Here is a 10000-nt window from a genome sequence, read left to right as displayed (position 1 = left end):
AAACACTCTCAAACCTGGGACTTCCGTGAGATGAAGTGAGGCAAGTTGATGGATAATCGCACAGAGTATGAAACGTTCAGAGATAATGAGAGAGAGAGAGAGAGAGAGAGAGAGAGAGAGAGAGAGAGAGAGCGAGAGAGAGAGAGAGAGAGAGAAAGAGAAACTGTCTGAATCTGAGCAGATGGTTTGGTTAAGTGCCTTGGTTAGATCAATCCGAGAAATTCCATGCGAGTACCGTATTATTGGTAGATCATGTTATCTGTGGTGTGTTTATTTACATTACGGTAAATTCAACCTTTTAAACACACACACACACACACACACACACATCTCTCTGAAGTGTGAGCAGAAGTGTGTATATGTAATTAAATCTTTGAGAGATACCAGGGTAAACAGCTGGTTACCTTTTGTTTTCAAAGATTTAGAAATAATGATGTCGGCCTTACAACTAAAAAGGTCCGTGAATCGTTAGGTTGGCCCGGTTACAGTATCGTGAAACCAACAGTTCTAATTGCATGAAACGTTCCGTGTTTTGGTATTTTATTCTTTTTTTTTTCTTTTTAATTTTTTTTTAATTGATCTTTTATATAGCCTAAAATCCACTAAATGTTCTCAAAGCGCTTTACAGAGGGTCCCTGGCCAACAGCAACATTTAACATGTAGGACGGGACATGCCGCTTGTTAGGCGATATTACAGTTTTTCGGACAAAGACAACGCTGTCAACGGGCAGTCTATTCCAAGGACTCAACTATGCGCCGAGCGAGGCTCGAACTCAGGACTTTCCGATCCGAAAGCGAGTGTCATACCACTAGACCACATAGCCGCACTGTTATATTAATTTTTGTTTACTACTTTTTTACAGTCCACAGCTTCTAGCAGCTTGGTATCACTTTAAATATTGTAATTCTTATTTTTACTTTAAATCAACTTTTCGGTATTAGGTTTAACCTGCGGCTATGTGGTCTAGTGGTATGACACTCGCTTTCGGATTGGAAGGTCCTGGGTTCGAGCCTCGCTCGGCGCATAGTAGAGTTTTGGAGAAGGCTCTTTACTCGCATTCTCTCACAGCAGTACTCAGGTACTAAATGAGTACCTGGCCGTTAACAGCCTTGTCTCTGTAATTGTAATATCGCACCCTTGTAAAGCGCTTTGAGTACATTTAGTGGATATTGCGCTATATAAAAGCTATTTTTTTAAAACAAAGTTTTAGATGCGATTTGAAAATGAAAATGGACATCATGTCCTAATGGAATGTCCAAGGTACAACCAGTCGAGAAGGAACTTCTGGCCTGACCCAACCCTATACTCAAAGAAGCTGTACGGCAATGAGGACGACCTCAGGACCACTGTGGGCTTCATTCACCAGACCGGACTGACCATGTGACGTGACGGGAACGAAGAAGAAGAAGAAGAAAATAAAACATCGTTTGTTGTTTTGGTTAGACAAGGGTAATTAATAATGCTAATGTATCAAATAATTTACCATCATATCATGGAAACGTAATGCAACATTACGAGACACCACCGAAGATCTCTCTCTCTCTCTCTCTCTCTCTCTCTCTCTCTCTCTCTCTCTCTCTCTCTCTCTCTCTCCTCTCTCCTCTCTCTCTCTCTCTCTCTCTCTCTCTCTCTCTCTCTCTCTCTCTCTCTCTCTCTCTCTCTCTCTCTCTCTTTCAATTTCACTCTTATCCTCTATTTATCTTTAGATCTATTAGTAGGTCACTCTTCCTAGATCATCAATCAATCGATCTATCTATCTATCTATCTATCTATCCATATATCTATCTACCTATCTATACATAATATATATATATATAATATATATATATATATATATATATATATATATATATATATCCATCTGTCTATCTATCAATTAATCTATCTATCATCAATCAATCCATCAATCAATCAATCTATCTATCTATCTATCTATCTATTTATCCATTTATCCATCTATCAATCAATCAATCAATCAATCAATCTATCTATCTATCTATCTATCTATCTATCTATCTAGCTAGCTAGCTAGCTATCTACCTAACCACTTATCGATCTACCTAAAACACATAAACTCAAGAAAAACATAATACGTTGTCTCCTTCCATATATATATATATATATATAATATATATATATATATATATATAAACACGTACATTCTCATAGATATAAATAGAAATTTACGAACTCCCACGCGATAGCCACAGCAAATCTTAATCTATAATCCATAGAAGCCCTCCCACCTGTTCCTATTCATGACCCCCCCCCCCTCTCTCTCTCTCTCTCTCTCTCTCTCTCTCTTTCTCCCCCCCCCCCCCCCCCCCCGCCCTCCCCATTGCCCTCTCCTGTCACTCTAAGAAGCTGTAAAAATTATGATTGTCAGCTTCATACAGGTGAGTAGCTCTAGTTGATATAATTTATTCTCTTGATTATGTCCCTTGATTTATGCAGAATTTTTTCTGTGCGAAAAAGGAATATAACGATGGACACTGAAGTTCGTCTTTATGGTTTAAAAATGGAGCTTTATATAGCGCAATATCCACTAAATGTGCTCAAAGCGCTTTACAAGGGGTCCCTGGTCAACAGCAACTTTTAACATGTTGGACGGGACACTTGAGTACGGTGAGAGAATGTGAGTAAAGAGCCTTTTCCGAGGACTCAACTATGCGCCGAGCGCGAGGCTCGAACCCAGGATCTTCCGATCCGAGAGCGAGTGTCATACCACTAGACCACATAGCCGCACATGGAGAGTTTTCCAAACACATAACCAGGGGCGTAGCTATATTGGTTGATTTGGTGCCTGGCACCACCACATCTTTTAAAAATGGATTACAGCATTAAAAAAATATATTATATCTAACTGAGAAATGATATATAGCGCCTCTTACTTATTTGACTAAGTCTTTTCTTTAGATTTTTTTATTTCTTTTGTATTTACATATATTTTAGTCATTTTCTTCTGATTCTGGGACCACCTTATACTGTAAGCAAACCACGCCACTGTACATAACCCACCCCTTCCAATTTAATATTTTTTTATGAGTGTTGGTGGGTATTTGCAGATACTAGGGTGCTCGACACTATTAATTAGAGCATGCAAAATAAATCGATATATATGTATGTATATATATATATATATATATATATATATATATATATATATATATAATATGAGTGTTGGTGGGTGGGTACTTGCAGATGCTAGAGTGCTCGATAGTATTAATTAGAGCATGCAAAATAAATAAATGTGAAGGTCTTTATATATATATATATATATATATATATATATATATATATATAATATATATATATATATATATAAACATTTCAAGTATAATTATGATTGTTTGACTTCTACAACGTTGTATCGAGCGTATATATATTAATGTTTCAAAGACTTCAGTCCCAATAAGTTAGATAGATTTATGAATTTATATGACATTGAACAAGTCTCTTTCACCCTGATCAAGGAGGCGTGATTTGATTCTTACGGTGACCTAGTTGGGTCTTATTTTTCAAAGTTAATTTCCCTCCAATGAATTAATTTTTTTTTTAATACGCCCTTTCGCACCGGCACCACAAGATCGCGTCGTCTGAAGGATTATAGATCACCCATCAAACAGACTACAAGTGAGCAAATTGGGGGTTAATTATCTCGCTCAAGGAAAAAAACGAAACTGCCTTCTGGATTACAGAGCAATGCCTTAACCACTCAGTCACTTCGCTTCCCCCCCCCCCCCCCCCCCCTTTCCAAAATGGATAAATAAAGCGTTTGAAAATAAGTGGAGAAATAAATAAATAAAGAAAGAAATGATAATAAAATATGAGCATTTATATAGAGCCTTTTCCAAGCGATTGTAAAGCGCTTTGAGCACATTTAGTGGATATTGCTCTATACAAAGCTCAATTTAATTTAAAATTTAAAATTTCCAAGGATTCAACTAAGCGCCCCAGAGCGTTATTCGAACCCTAAACCTCCCGGTTCGAAGGCGAGTGTCATAGCAAAAGATAAAGTACAATGGCATGTTTTTTTATGTAGACTGGGTAGTGGCTAGCTAATTCAAATATGAGGCATGGTGTTTGATGATGATGATGATGATGATGATGATGATGATGATGATGATGACGACGACGACGACGATGACGACGAGGATGATGATGATGATAATGATGATGATGATGATGATGATGATGATGATGATGATGACGACGACGATGATGATGATGATGATGATGATGATGATGATGATGATGACGATGATGATGGCGATGATGACGACGATGATAATGATGATGACGACGACGACGATGACGGTGATGATGATGATGATGATGATGATGATGATGATGATGATGATGATGATGATGATGATGATGTCACGATGAAATAAATGTAAAGTATAAGATTGATCCCAGCAAAACAACACCGTTTTCAGACGATCGGTAACATTGGAAACCTTATACTCGACGTAATCCTTTTGCCTGTAGGATGTCTAGAAAAGCGATAATCTTATCTCTCATCGTATCCAAAATTACCAGTCTCTGTCTTATTATAAGCTATACTCTTGACAAAACACTTTTTAAAAGCTGTCGTACTCCTGAAAAACACATATTTAACTAAATATTTGGTCAGAAAACTCGTCCTCAAACATTGAATGGTTTAAATGATCCCCATTTTGGCATTTTTAAAAACCCCTCTCAACCCTGAATATTTTTTTCATGTGGCCTAATGACTCAAACCATTATATCCAGGAAATTTAATGCTAAAAGTTGATTTGATTGTCCAAATTGGATTCAGTAGTCTGATGTCACGTCGCCCAGCAACGGCGGCCATAGTGGTTCTAAACAAAGAAAATCGATACTTTTTATTCTTCATGCTGGCTATAATTTTTCATATGTCTTGTGATCAGAATGTGTAAAAGTCAAAACACGATCAAATTAATGTTTTTTTTTCCCTCTGGATACACTTTTATGCTCGCCGGAGAAATATTTCATACGGGCGTCCGCCATTGTTCCGATAGTTTAGAGCCAGTGTTACTAAGTTACCATGCGTCACTAGGAAGGAAGTGACTGTTGAAGAGTATTAACAATCTGAAAAGGCGAGTATGAAACAGTGCCAGACAAAACAGAACGAAAAATACAAGAAAAATGAAAGCAACCCCAAAGACAAAAAACATTGCATACTCCCTAATATCTTGCGTTTTAAAAATTGAAGACAATAGGTATTTAAGGTGACAAATACTTAACTCTCTCTCTCTCTCTCTCTCTCTCTCTCTCTCTCTCTCTCTCTCTCTCTCTCTCTCTCTCTCTCTTTATCACAAACACACATCCTTACAAGCAGAACACACACACACACACACAAACACGCACACACATACATACATACATACATACATACATACACACACGCACCCACTCACAGCCGGACACAAACACAAACACTCACAGCTCACCCACACAGCACACACTCACACAAACACCACAAACACACACACACAACACACTACACACTACACACTGACACAAGGTACAATTCTCACTAATTAGTCGGGAAACCCGAGACATCCCCCAGATTCCCCTCGAATCTCATCTGGTTCAAGTTTTGTACACACACCAACCCCGATAACAAAAACATTGGCTGCTTTGGCTCTTGTCGCCTGCCACAAAAAAGTGCGCCGCGAAAATTTGACATGTAGAAACAACCTTAAGCACTTATATATAGCGCAATATCCACTTAACGTGCTCAAAGCGCTTTACAGGGCGTCCCTAGCGATCAACAACACTTAACATGAAGGACGAGACATGACACCTGTTAGGCGAGATAAAAGGCGCCCAGAGCCTCCAACCAGGGGGATAGGTTGCGCACTATTATTATTATTATTATTATTATTATTATTATTATTATTATTATTATTATTATTATTATTATTATTATTATTATTATTATTATTATTACATTCTTTTTCGGACAGAAAATCGTTGTTAACGGCCAGGTACTCATTTTATGCCTGAGAACGATGAGGTATTGTGAGTAAAGAACCTTTTCCAAGGAGCAGCTCAGAGCGGACTCCACCCCGGGACTTTCCGATCCGAAGGCGAATGTCATACCACATGGAGCCGGAGTTTATCCCGGTTTCTATTGCGTGAAACGAACAATATTAATTGCTTACTACACTTTGGGTAGGATGCTAGAACATTGCAAAGTACTTTCTTCCAGATCCCACAGACCCAGCTAACCAATAACTGCTGGGGGACACAGAGTTCATAAGAAAAAATCTCGACTTCACCCGGTCCCTTGTTCTACCACCTGAGTTAAGGAGATCCCTCATTAAAGAGTTTTAAAAAAATCAAAGTAAAAAAACAAGAACAACTAAAGTTCAATGTAAGTTTCAGATTTGTATCTTTCTTGTTATCATCATCATCATCATCATCATCATCATCATCATCATCATCATCATCATCATCTTCATCATCATCATCATCATCATCATCATCATCATCAACATCATCATCATCATCAACATCATCATCATCATCATCATCATCGTCATAATAATAATAATAATAATAATAATAATAATAATAATAATAATAATAATAATAATAATAATAATAATAATAATAATAACAGATGAAGTTTCAGAAAGCGCTTTTCAAAATTATATAACGGTCAATGTGCTTTACACTGGATTTTAAATAATGCATTGCTTGCGCCACAACCCCCTCCCCCCCCCCCCCCCCGCACAAACACACACACACACAAGAACACACACACAAACACACACACACGCAGACACACAATTGAATATTGACACTTTTAAAAATAATAGTTTCGTTTTTCCCTGATGAATAGAATTCCATACATGGGGACCCATGACAAAAATGGATCTCCCGCCAAATAACAGTTGTATTTAAAAAGAGGAACAAAAAGTTTAGTTTTATCAGATGATGATCGTAGTGATCTGAGAGGTGTATAAGGATGTATTATGTTGTTGTTGTTTTTAACGAGATAGGGGCTTCATCATTTAAACATTTAAGATATATCATGGAGATTTTATAATTTAATCTCTCTCTCTGATTGGTAGCCAGTGCAGTTCAGATGGAATTTAATGGGCATGATCTATATTAACTTTCCATGTGCTCGAGGTCATTGGTCACATTGCAAAATGTGCTCAAAGTGACCTACATAGTGAAAAGTTTTCACAATTTGAGAAATATCCAACGCTACAATTGGTCAATTTGCTCAGCATGACTCACGGGTATGTTTACAACTTTCATAAACAAAGCAGCGTGTTTAGATGCATTCAGAAATGTCCAATCGTTGTACAGCAACAAATCACGTGATTGATGACTAGGTTGGACGAAAACATGTATATAGATCGCTCCCATTGGGAGAGAGTGAGCTATACGAGCGTTTCTTAAAACCAATTTTGCGCACTGTTCTGAATGACTTGTATACAAAAGATTTTATCTTGACTTACACCTAAAAGAAGGGAATGGGACTGATCTTATCCACGTTTTCGTCCAAACGAGTCATTGATCACGTGATTTGTTGCCGTTCAACGATTGGATATTTCTTAACAAATGTAAACAGGCTGCTTTGTTAATGAAAGTTGTAAACATACCCATGCGTCAATGCTGAGCAAAATGACAAATTGTGACGTTGGATATTTCCCAAACAGTGAACGTTTTTCACAATGAAGGTCATTTTGAGCACATATTCCAATGTGACCAATGACCTCGAGCACATGGAAAGGTAATATAGATTGCTCCCATTGCAGTAATCACTACGTGATAAAATAAAAGTGGTAACAAGCTGACTGGATTACTCAACAGTCAATGAATCTGATTGTGGCAATTTTCTTAGATAAATGGCGCGCAATAACAAAAACTTACATTCAATTTCACATTGTTATTTAATTTATTTCTTCGAGCTTCGAGCAGCAACATTTACATTACCCAGTATTCTTCAAGAATAACAAAAACCAACATTAAAAAAAATGTTTTCCAAGAAATTTGTGCATCTATTCAAGTTACGAATTACAGTTTTCACGCACATTAAAAATTTAGGGATTTTGTAGAAATATGTAGCTAGAAAGCTGTCGTATTTTTCCCACCATTCTGTTACCAAGCCAGTTAGGCTTTTGAAATCTGGCATGCGACGTTGGCCATAGTCAATTATTGAGTGAATGCATTTGCTACAATATTCAGTTCCTTGATTGTGGACGAATTATAATAATAATAATAATAATAATAACAACAACAACAACAACAACAACAACAACAACAACAACAACAACAACAACAACAACAAAGGCCTATCCACAGGGCCCAGAATCTCAGTGTTGTTGTTTGTTGTTTTTGTGAAATGTGTGCTTTTGTGAGTTTTGTTCACTCGTTGAAACTCTCGAGCCCAAAACAAGAGCGTTGACATATATTATCCTCATAATAATGTTCACTGTGTTGGTTTCAACTCATGGACAGAACCTGAGACAAACGGAATCCCCTAATAGTTGGCGCCACTCAACTCTATAGATAGTTCGAAGATGACGTCACTCGGGTCTTTGTTATTGTTTTTTGCCATCCGCGTTTATGAGTAATGCTCACTGAACTGTATTAACCTGACTATAAACGTTCATGGATACACACAGTTTTGTGTGTTGGTCCGTTATACTTCCGGATGGCAATGTTATGAGCTTCTTAGCCAAGCGCATACTATCTATAGAATGATTAGTTCTCACTATTTTTTTTCAATCACATTATAGAAGGAACGAAATTGACGTCACTCAGCTTTTTGATATTGTTTTAAGACAGCACTTTCAATTAGTTCTGATTTAATGATATCAATCTGACTATAAACATTAAAGGTTACACAACATTTTTGTGTGTTGGTACGTTATATTATTATCCGGCTGATTGATGTCGTGAGTATTCTACTTAAACGCATGGCATCAGTATTTATTCATGGTTACACATAGTTTTGTGTGTTGGTACGTTATATTATTATCCGGCTGATTGATGTCGTGAGCATTCTACTTAAACGCATGGCATCAATATTTATTCATGGTTACACATAGTTTTGTGTGTAAGTACGAATTATCTGTTGGGCAGACTGGCATTTTACTTAAACGCATACCCAAAGGGTGAATCCTCTAAATTAATGTGCTAAAAACGCTTTACAAGAAAGGAAGGGAGAAATTCAGACAAATTCAGAAAAGGGAGAGTAGGGGGCGAGGGAGTCTATAAACAATTAAACTGGTACTCACGATTTTTGAAGATGTTTATTTAGTCCAACTGAAAAACTTGGTCCAGGAAAAGAAAATGCAATACGATCCAGCAGAGTTCAGTCGATATTGCAAAATGACCAGCGAGTTACAGTATACAGTCCAAGAATGAGTGGTCAGATCAGATCAGGTCACTCACGCTGAGTTTGATTTGAATACAGTCCAATCTGAAAATCAAGATTATTCATGAACAAAAAACAAGTATCTGTGTGTGTTTCGTTCTGGCAATAACATCATCAAAACATATAAATTTCATTCTATGATGTTTCGAGCTGTATTAATTTTGGCTATGAAATTTCCATACGGAAAACCCCAAGATACATACGACATAACGCCATCGTTCGGTGTGAAAATCTTCAACAATTTATCAACGAACAATCTACTGTTTTGGTTTGAATGAAAGAAGATTTGAGAATTGAGCGCTACATGCGGTGCTCCCGCCTTCTCGCATAGTTGTTGATTGGCCCGTCTGTCAAGTATTGAGCGCAGTAAAGTCGACTTCGTCTCCTTTTCCTCTTTATCAACAGTTTCGCCTATGTGAAAAGTTATAAATGAGCAGAGCGACAGGTCCATGTTTGATTGAGAATTTTTGCCAAGGCGAGGGTCATTTAAATCGATCAATATTTTTCTGGCCAATTTTTTATATACGTGCCTTTCCAGATTAACTGATTGAAACATATTTAATTTGAATTTTCTCCCCCTCCCCTCCCCC

General features: G+C 37.3%; 1 protein-coding gene across 1 annotated transcript in view; it reads right to left on the bottom strand.

The window, feature by feature from the left end:
- Positions 1-9663, bottom strand: part of LOC144958879 (innexin unc-9-like) — a 23494-nt gene extending 13831 nt beyond the window's left edge. The window contains exon 1 of the mRNA XM_078891139.1: positions 9271-9663. The gene's annotated coding sequence lies outside the window, so the exon portion shown is untranslated. The remainder of the gene's footprint in view (positions 1-9270) is intronic.
- Positions 9664-10000: the final 337 nt, after the last annotated feature.

The sequence above is a fragment of the Berghia stephanieae genome, chromosome 13 (genome assembly GCF_034508935.2).
Source record: "Berghia stephanieae isolate SIO BIC M18660-M18661 chromosome 13, UCSD_Bste_1.3, whole genome shotgun sequence".
NCBI classification, from domain to species: Eukaryota; Metazoa; Mollusca; class Gastropoda; order Nudibranchia; family Aeolidiidae; genus Berghia; species Berghia stephanieae.
This window is presented reverse-complemented; position numbering and strand designations above follow the sequence as displayed.